Below are 9,831 nucleotides of genomic sequence, written 5' to 3'. Positions count from 1 at the left end.
CAATCATGGAATAGGGAGTTTTAATTAATTATTTTACATTCCTATTTCTTGTTTTACATTATTTCATTGAGTTTGTTTAGAATTCTTTGATTAGATAGGGATTCGTGATTTCCCTTTGATTTCTAATTGGATTACATGATGAATTTTACATACGATATTTTGGTGAACCTGACGTGAACACCAACTAATTAACCTTCTCTGTTTTCTATGTGATTTTTGTAGATCGTACGAAATTTTCCATTTTTTTGCAGGTTTTTACGGATTGCACAACAGATTCAACAATCATGCAATTGCGTTTACAGAATAACGCAATCGCATAGATAGGATCATGCAATCGATCACACAGGGTCACACATTTGAGCGGACCCCATCAACGAAAATCCTTTATCCTATCACGCATTCGCTCAGAGTTTGTCACGAATTCGACAAAGTTATTTATGTGTTTTGTTTATATGATATTTATTCTTTCCTGCTTTCAATTTTGTTAAATTTTGCATGAAATTCCTTAAATCTGAACATTATTTACCCTTATTGCATGCTCTAATTATGACATCTTATGGCATGTAAGGTATAATTCAGGATTTCAGGTGCCAGGAGGATGAAGGAATAAAGAAGACAAGCCAGATGCTATCAATGAATCCTAAGGGTAGAAAAGCAGATACGAGAACTAGAGGACCAACCAGCCATTGATAGATACAACAACCTAGTTCTCTCATATAGAGTAAAATATGATTTTCTTAACATAGAGTGGATGATGAGAGGTCTTGCTAGGGAATCACAATCTATTTTGCAGGTTCCAGATCAGAATTAGCTTTTTATTTTATTTTTTGTTTGGTCTATCTGTGTTTTACGCATTTGCCTAGATAGGATCACGCAATCATTCTATTAGTATCACGCATTCGCTTTGTCAGAATTACGCAATCACTCTGTCATTATCACGCAACCGCTCGCTTAGTATCACACTTTCACACAAGTATAATTACGCAATCGTGTTTTTCATAGTTTAGTTTTCTATTTTCTGTGGGTTTTATTGGGTTACTGATAATTTGTCTGCAACATAAGGCAAATTTACAGGGAGGATCGAATTATTACTAAATCATAAACACTCATGTTACCGCACTTCAGTTTTGGGCTTAAAATAAACCTGGTTAAAATGGACATGCATGATTTCACACTTCAGTTTTGGGATTAAAATAAACCTGGTTAAAATTGACATGCATGCTTTGATGCTTCAGTTTGGTGTTCTAAAATTAACATGCACATGCGTATCTCACACCTAAATTTGGGTTTTTAAAATGAACGTGAATCAGGCTCATCAATAGAATAACTCACATTTTATTTTTTCTTAAGGGAAATAACTTTTTATTGTGTTTGGGGTGGACCTACTGTTGCATTAACTACCTTTCCACCCGCCTTCGAGGTCTTGGGAGAAAGGGAGAAGGTGATAACAACACCCAATTTTTCATTTTAGTAGTGAGGGGTATCTTTGACTGGGGATTTCATCACCCCATAGAGGTACTTCGAATTGGGATGCATTGGGGATATCATCTCTCCCAACGTACTCTCGAGCGGGTTTTTCGAGTTGCTATATAAATATACTAGTCAGGCGGCTAGAGTGTTGAGTGAATTCAACATATGTGGGGGCCTTCCCTGCACCGATAAGCTCAACTAAAGTCTTAAGTGGCTTTCTCTGAGAATCCATCGTTGGATCAGGACCCCTCAAAATTTACAATAAGAACCAACTTAGTAGCCCAAATCCTACATTCAGTGATTTCGAGAGTGCGGATCGTACCCCATAGATACCCCTCATGTACCTTGCATTATGAGACAAAAATCCCTCGGTGATAAGATCTTCCGATCTTTGGGGTAAGAGAGACTGGCATGCCTGAGAAGTGTGTGCCGTGGAGTGGAGCCAGTGTTGCGAGACTCTATCTTTTCGTCTTGTTTCGATTTTTTGCTGCAAGGGCCTCATTGAATGGTGTCCACTTTCCAGCCTAAGATTGTCTTCTGTACTTTTATATGTATAATTGTACCAGACCAATATTGAGTCAGTATTTGGGCTATTTCAGGCCCTACCTTACGTATCTCTAAATTCTCAGAGTTGGTAAAAACATAGTTTAGTCATCTATACCTGTCTTCAAACAACTATTCTCAGATTTGGAAAACAACAAACTTGTCCTACAGACATAATTACTGGAAACAAAGTTTATCTTTAAACATTAAATGGTCCTACAAAATCAAAAAAAATTACACACTTGTGACCATAGGAAGTCTTTGCATAGTCCTCATATACGTCCTTATCATACTCCTCATATACGTCTTTATTATCATCCTCATATACGTCCTAAAAAGTTGCATAGTCCTCATATACGTCCTTATTATAGTCCTCATATACATCCTTATTACCATCCTCATATACGTCCTTAGAAGTTGCATAGTCCTCATTTATGTCCTTATTATAGTCCTCATATACATCCTTATTATCATCCTCATATACGTCCTTAGGAGTCACATAAGTCTTTGCATAGTCCTCATTTACGTCCTTATTATCGTCCTCATATACGTTGCATAAGTCCTCATTTACGTCCTCAGATTTGGTCCTTATTAGACCTCATATCATACATTGGTCTTAGTCTGTCGTCATTTGCATAATCATCCTAGAAAGTCATAGCATGCGTCTTAATGGGTCTCCCAGGTGATGGTTTGCTCCCCTTCAAGCAACCTAATCTAGTGCCAAACGGCGGTCAATGAGAAATCATTGACGATTTAGGTAACTTGGCCTGGCGATTAAAGAGAAATGCACCTCAGTACATAGGAGTCGAATACGAGCTAAATAGAGAGTATAAAATTGCCCGTAGAATTGATAGAGAAATTGCTGCAGAAGTTTTAAGAGAAGAACTTGAAAAAATTGTATTGCAAAAATCTCAAAATACTCAACAAGTCTCACGTCCAAATCCCCAATAAAGACTCTGGTCTAGTGTTGCATATTCCGTATTTAGGTCTAGAGTCTTACATTATTGTCATCTTGCATTAGGTTCTAAACCATCCTCATATAGAAGTCTTAAATGCCCGTCACAAGGTCACAAAAGGCAAAAAGTAAGATGGACCCAAACAACGACTTGTTAGTTAATCCAACTTGGAACATGGACATATCAAGCAGCCAACAATCAAATCATCAAGCAATGACCACAATACACGAGCTACAACAAAATTTAACACGTGAAGAGATTGAGTCAGCTCAACAAGATCCACATGTCCTTATGATCCTAGATGCTCTTATACATAATGATAGGGAAAAATATCTCTCGTTGTTATTACAAAATGGGGCCAAATTACCTAAAGATTTTGATATCACAACAATCTTACTACTAGGAACTACTTTAGGTCCAAATAGTAGTCAAATACCACACATGACACAAACACAAGCGATGACCTTAAGTTCTCCTTAGAATACACCAACATCATCTATACAAACAAATGTCATTTCAGACGCGACTTCTCAATCAAGTGCATCATCCTCAACAATAAACATTAGCGCACCAACACAGGCTATCCTAGGCTCTCACAAAATACTGATAATGTCAAGTGTCTCTGTACCTATTCAAACACAAGTTTCTCATACAACAAGTGTGACTCAACCTCCGGTTTCCTATTCCATAGGATCTACATACAATCATCAGAATACAAACCCAAGTTCCTCTAATACTATGAGTACAACCCAATCAAACATGGGTTCACACGTCGCTTATTTCACAGTACCTAGCGGAACCCATAACACACCGAATTATAATTATAGTACCTTTCAACTACCTCCTAGAGTTATACTACCACAAATCCTTTTGTGGGAAATATACATGTGCAAAGTGTACCCCTGACTCAAACAAATATTCTGTCCCAACGGGTATAGAATCTGCAACAACAAATGACAACTATGCAAATTGGTAATGATAAAAAGAGCTACACAATGCAGGACTTACGTCCTTATCCTTTTGATCACACATTATACATGCCACCTTTCCCACCACATTTTGAAACACCAAAATTTGATAGATACCGAGGGAAAGGTGATCCTAGAGATCACATCAGAGAGTTTTTTATGGCATGTATAGAGGTTGCAACTAAAGACACTTATCTAATAAGATTGTTTCCTAAAAGTATGGGAGGCTCAGCCTTGGAGTGGTTTTCACATCTACCACCAACTATCACATCATGGGGTGAATTAGCTAAACATTTAAAAGTCTGGGAGGCTCAGCCTTGGAGTGGTTTTCACATCTACCACCAATTATCACATCATGGGGTGAATTAGTTGAACATTTCATTACTAACTTCTCACATAACATTGAAACCCCAGTCACTTTGATGGACTTATGTGCCGCAAAACAATATGAGAATGAAACATTCACATCCTTCATACAAAGATGGAGAGCTCTCTATAGAAGGTGCAAGACTATTATTCCTGAAACAGAGCAAGTTGACATGTTTATAGAAAACTTAATCCCTAAAATCAAGTACCCGATACAAATGCAATGCTTGACCACATTTAAAAAAATCACTGAAAAGCCTTAAAGTGTGAGAAAGGACTAGTAGAACAAGGTCTCATAAAATATGGCAATAACAACAACAATGATAAATCCAAATTTTGGTCAAAAAACAAAAATATGACCAACGATGGTCTTGTAGATGTCCGTACAGTGAACAAAACTCAACCGATTTTGTCTTTACAAGGCCCAAGTCAATCATTTAGTCCACATACAGAAAATAACATTGTATCGACCAACGTAAATGCTACGCAAACTATGAACACAAAATTCCCAAGGGTAAATGCTCCAAAAAATAATTACACACCTCTAGGGGTTCCTATTGAATCAACGTTAAAAAAGTTAATACAAACAAACATGATCACTTTTCCATGAGTAAGAGTATATGAACCAGGTCCTTTCAAACCTACATGGTGGAATGATAGTGATTTCTGTGAATATTATCGTACTAAAGGTCACAAAATTGCAAGTTGCTATAAATTGAAAAAATTAATCCAAGACATGATCGATCAAGGTGACATCACAATTGACACCAACAAAACTTCAGCAAAGACAAATCATACCATATTTAAGGATCCATTTGTCAAACATGATAAAGGGAAGGCGTCTACATCAGGAACACAAGACAACACAACTAACTACACAAAAGTCTCATATGACTATACCATTCATGCCATTAGCTCAGGGGATCTAGTAAATGATGATTCACAAGAAGCACTTGATAATGATGAGCAATATCAAGAGACTTACAACTATGACAACCAAATTTGCATGATGTCAGAAGCATCAAAATATGATGAAGACAAGAATATCTGTCTTATGGACTGGGGGCATGAAGAATCGTTTCATTCAGGATGGTTTGAAGATGAACTTATAGCACATATCATGGATGTTAGACTTGCACATAATGACTATAGGAAGGGATATGAAATGAACCTTGATAACACAACATATGTTGCAGACAACTCCCTCATAAGAGATGATACAATGGCTACAATCACAATAACTCTTAGAGACAAAGACTGTGTAGTAGTTACTCATAGATCTAAAGTAACTTTACAAGGAGTACCATCAAACCCACCACTAGCAGTAGGGACCTATAATATTGCTGAGCAACTCAAGAAAACCCTGGCCCAGATATCACTCTTTGAACTATTGTGTATATCACCAACTCATAAAGCTATCATGGACAAAGCACTTCAAGATTCAGTAGTTGACAGAGATATAGATGAAATTGTCTTCCAATCCATGGTGGGGAATTTGGCTAATGGTACTCGTATTGCGTTCACAGAACAAGATATTCCCAATGATAGACTTCTCCATAATGACTCGCTACATCTAGAAGATTACATACATAAGAGAAGAATAAAAAGAGTACTTATAGATGGAGGAGTTGGTCTCAACATCTGTACATTAAAGCTGGTTAAGGCATTGAGATATTCTGAACTTCATATTGATCCTTCAAAAAGAATAAACATCAAAGCATATGATGATGAAGAACATCCTTCAAAAGGTGTAGTTACGCTACTAGTGCAAATAGGACCTATAACAACAAAATTTACTTTCCAAGTGTTGGGCAGAGAACTAGGGTACAACATGTTATTGGGCTGCCCATGGATTCATACCATGCTAGCTGTACCATCAATATTTCACCAATGTGTTAAATTCCCATATAATGGCATTGGAATCACCATAAAGGGTGATCCAAATCCATTCCAACACTGTAATCACTGAAAGGCAAGTGTAGATAACTAGGTACCCATTAATCAAGAAACACCCCTCACTACACAAATGGAGTCATTAACGATCACATAAATATAGAAGAAAGCACCTACAACATCTTCTTTGCAGATTAAGGATGTTGGTTGTGGGGAATACTCTATTTCAAGTACCTCAAAGGGTAAACATTTATCTCTTTCTCCTAGGTATTTTGGGAAACCTCAAAACACAATAATGAAATAAGATAAAGGAAAAGAAATAGTAAGATACTCAAATTCATGCTCTTTCATTATGTGGGGAGATTTACAAGAAGAATCTCTCAATGAAGATGTCAATCACTAGATATACAAAGAAGAAGATGACATGACAATACCCAGGTTACCTTTAGATTAGTATGGCAACATATTCAAGATGCTACAAAAACATGGGTATGATGGTACCATAGGATTGGGATTACAAAAGCAAGGAAGATTACAACCCATTGTACCAAATGAAAACCCAATGAATCAAGGGTTAGGATATAAACATGTACCAAATATAACAAAAGCAAGACAACGTACACTAGATATACTGAATAGACCAAGGCTACCACCAGATTACATGCCTCAAATTCAGTTGTCAACATGAGTGTTTCCCTCTTCATCTCAGACAAGCAAGAAAGCACCAACTTCTCCTAGTATGGAATCAGATGGTGAAGATATGAGACAAATTCTACAAGAACCTAGCACCAAGTCACCCATTAATACAATATCTGAAACATCCGCACAAGCAAATATGGTAATAGACACAAGCTTAGCACCAATAAACGAGCCTAATCCTTGGTTGTTGTCAATACTTTTTCCAAGGGAAACAACTCAAGTTCCACTCAATTAATCAGACGAGGAAAGACTACAATGACTTATACTAGGCTTAAGAAGGGTGATCACCATACAAAGGAGGCCCACGAATCTATAACAAAATCAGATGCAAGAACACGAGGAGATAAGTGACACAACCTCAGAAACTGAAACGTACATAGAAAGTGTGACAAATTCTCACGACTATGAATTCCTTTCTGATCATGATGTTATCCCACGAGCAATAGACATGATAGAGGACCACAAATAGCCTATCGATGATGAAAATATACCAAGTCACTCAAATAACCAGGTATGCATGTTATCAGAATCTGTTACAACAGAAGGGAGTAATGAATTACCCCTTATACACTCATATTTGATTGATTGGGGACAAGAAGGAAAACCAACTCTAGATTGGTTTGAGAACGATGAAGCTATTGCAGAATTCCTTGGTGCCAGAGAAGGGTTTCCACAAGGTGATCACAAGGAAGGATTTGTTGTAGACCTGGATAGAACAACATACTTTGGAGAGGCAAGTGCCTATGTGACAAAAGATATGGATCAATGTGATCGCAATGGAAAGAGTGAGTTAGATAACCTCCCTATTGAAAAAGAGAATTCAACATTACTCATGAAAGAAACTAAAGAAGTAAATATAGCAGAAGGAGAAGTTGTACATAATATCAACTTAGCAAAATCATTAAACTAGGAAGAAAAGGACAAATTTATACAGTTTTTCAAACAACGTCCAATCAATTTAGCTTGGTCCTATGTGGATATGCTAGGCCTAGATCCAGAATTAGTGTTGCATCATTTACCATTACTACCAGGAATTAAATTGTACAAATAAAAGCTAAGAAAGATGCATCCACATATTGTATTACTGGTCAAAATAGAACTCCAAAAGCTTCTGGATGTGGGATTCATTCAACCTATTGACTATGTAGAATGGATATCCAATCCGGTGCCTGTGACTAAGCCCACTTGAGGCATAATAATCTGTATCGACTTCCGCGATCTAAACAAAGCATGTCCTAAGGATGATTTCCCATTACCTAACATAGACATGATAGTTGAACTAACTACTTAGAATGAAATGCTTTCATTAATGGATGGTTTATCAGGATATAACCAGATCAGGATTGCATCAAAAGATCAACATAAGTCAACATTTGCTTGTCCATGAGGAACATACTGCTGGAATGTCATGCCGTTTGGTCTTAAGAATGCATGAGCAACATATCAAAGGGCTATGACAACACTATTTCATGACATGATCCACAATATCATGGAAGACTATGTGGATGATCTACTGGCTAAATCACAGACAAGAGAAGGTCACCTTGAAGTCCTTGCAAAGATATTTGATCAATTAGAGCAATGCAATGTCATGTTAAACCCAAAAAAGTATGTGTTTGGTGTAACGACAGGCAAAATTTTAGGATTTATTGTGTCTAATAGAGGAATTGAAATAGATCCTACTAAGTTCAAAGAAATCATGGATATGCAACCTCCATCAACACTTAAGTAGTTAAGAGGGTTACAAGGAAGAATATAGTCTATAAGAAGGTTCATAGCACAACTAGCAAATAAATGTCACCCATTTCAGTATTTACTCAGAAAATGAGTTACCTTCAAATGGACAGAAGAATGCCAAGAAGCTTTTCAAGATTTAAAAGATTATCTCCTGAATACTCCAGTATTAGTTCCACCTACTCAAGGAAATCCCCTATTACTATATATATTAGCAACAAATTCATCTTTAGGAGCCTTGTTGGCACAACATGATGATCAAGGAAAGGAAAGTGCAATCTACTATATAATTATAACCCTAATTGGATATGAGCTTAATTACACTCATATAGAACAAGCATGTCTAGTAGTGATCTTTGTATCTCAAAAAATTAGACATTATATGCTGAGTCACAAAGTCCAACTCATTGTATGTTTTGATCCACTCAAATATTTGTTAAGCCGAGCAACATTGACTAGAAGATTGGCTAAGTGGGTCATGATTTTAAGTGAGTTTGATATAGAGTATGTGGATAGAAAGGCAATCAAAGGGAAGATTATAGCAGATTAGTTAGCAGAGGCTCCCTTGTAGGACAATCACCCGTTACTAATAGATTTTCCCAATGAATTTGTGTTTACATTGATAGCATCCACCATGTGGAAATTGTACTTTGACGGATCCTATACAAATCATGGAGCTGGAGCTAGGATTCTTTTCATCACCCCTCAAGGTGATTCTATTCCTAAGTCGTTTAGAATAAATTTTCCCTATACGAATAATATTGCTGAATATGAAGCTCTCCTCATAGGACTTTGTACTGCTATACAATGGAGAATAAAAGAATTACAAGTCTACAGTAACTCATAATGGATTGAATCAAGTCAATGATGACTATAACACAAAAAATGATAAATTGATGCCTTATAAACAAATGGTAGAAGATTACAAAGAACATTTCAGTAACACCACTTTTGAACAGATTCCAAGGATATAGAACAAGGCAGCTGACAGCATGGCTAAAGTAGGGTCTCTACTAAATATGCCTAATAATGAAACTTAGTTTGAGTTTACTGTAGAACATTTGATGATACTGGCATATGAGATTCCCTCATCAAAATACGTATGTGTAATTGTGGGTCCTGAATCCCCGTGGTATAATGAGATATACACATACTTACATACTTAGTATATGTCTCCTGATTTGTCTAGAAATCAAAAGAAA

This window comes from Cryptomeria japonica, chromosome 11 (assembly GCF_030272615.1).
Source record: "Cryptomeria japonica chromosome 11, Sugi_1.0, whole genome shotgun sequence".
NCBI lineage: Eukaryota > Viridiplantae > Streptophyta > Pinopsida > Cupressales > Cupressaceae > Cryptomeria > Cryptomeria japonica.
The sequence above is the reverse complement of the archived record's forward strand: the minus strand, read 5'-3'. Positions refer to the sequence as shown.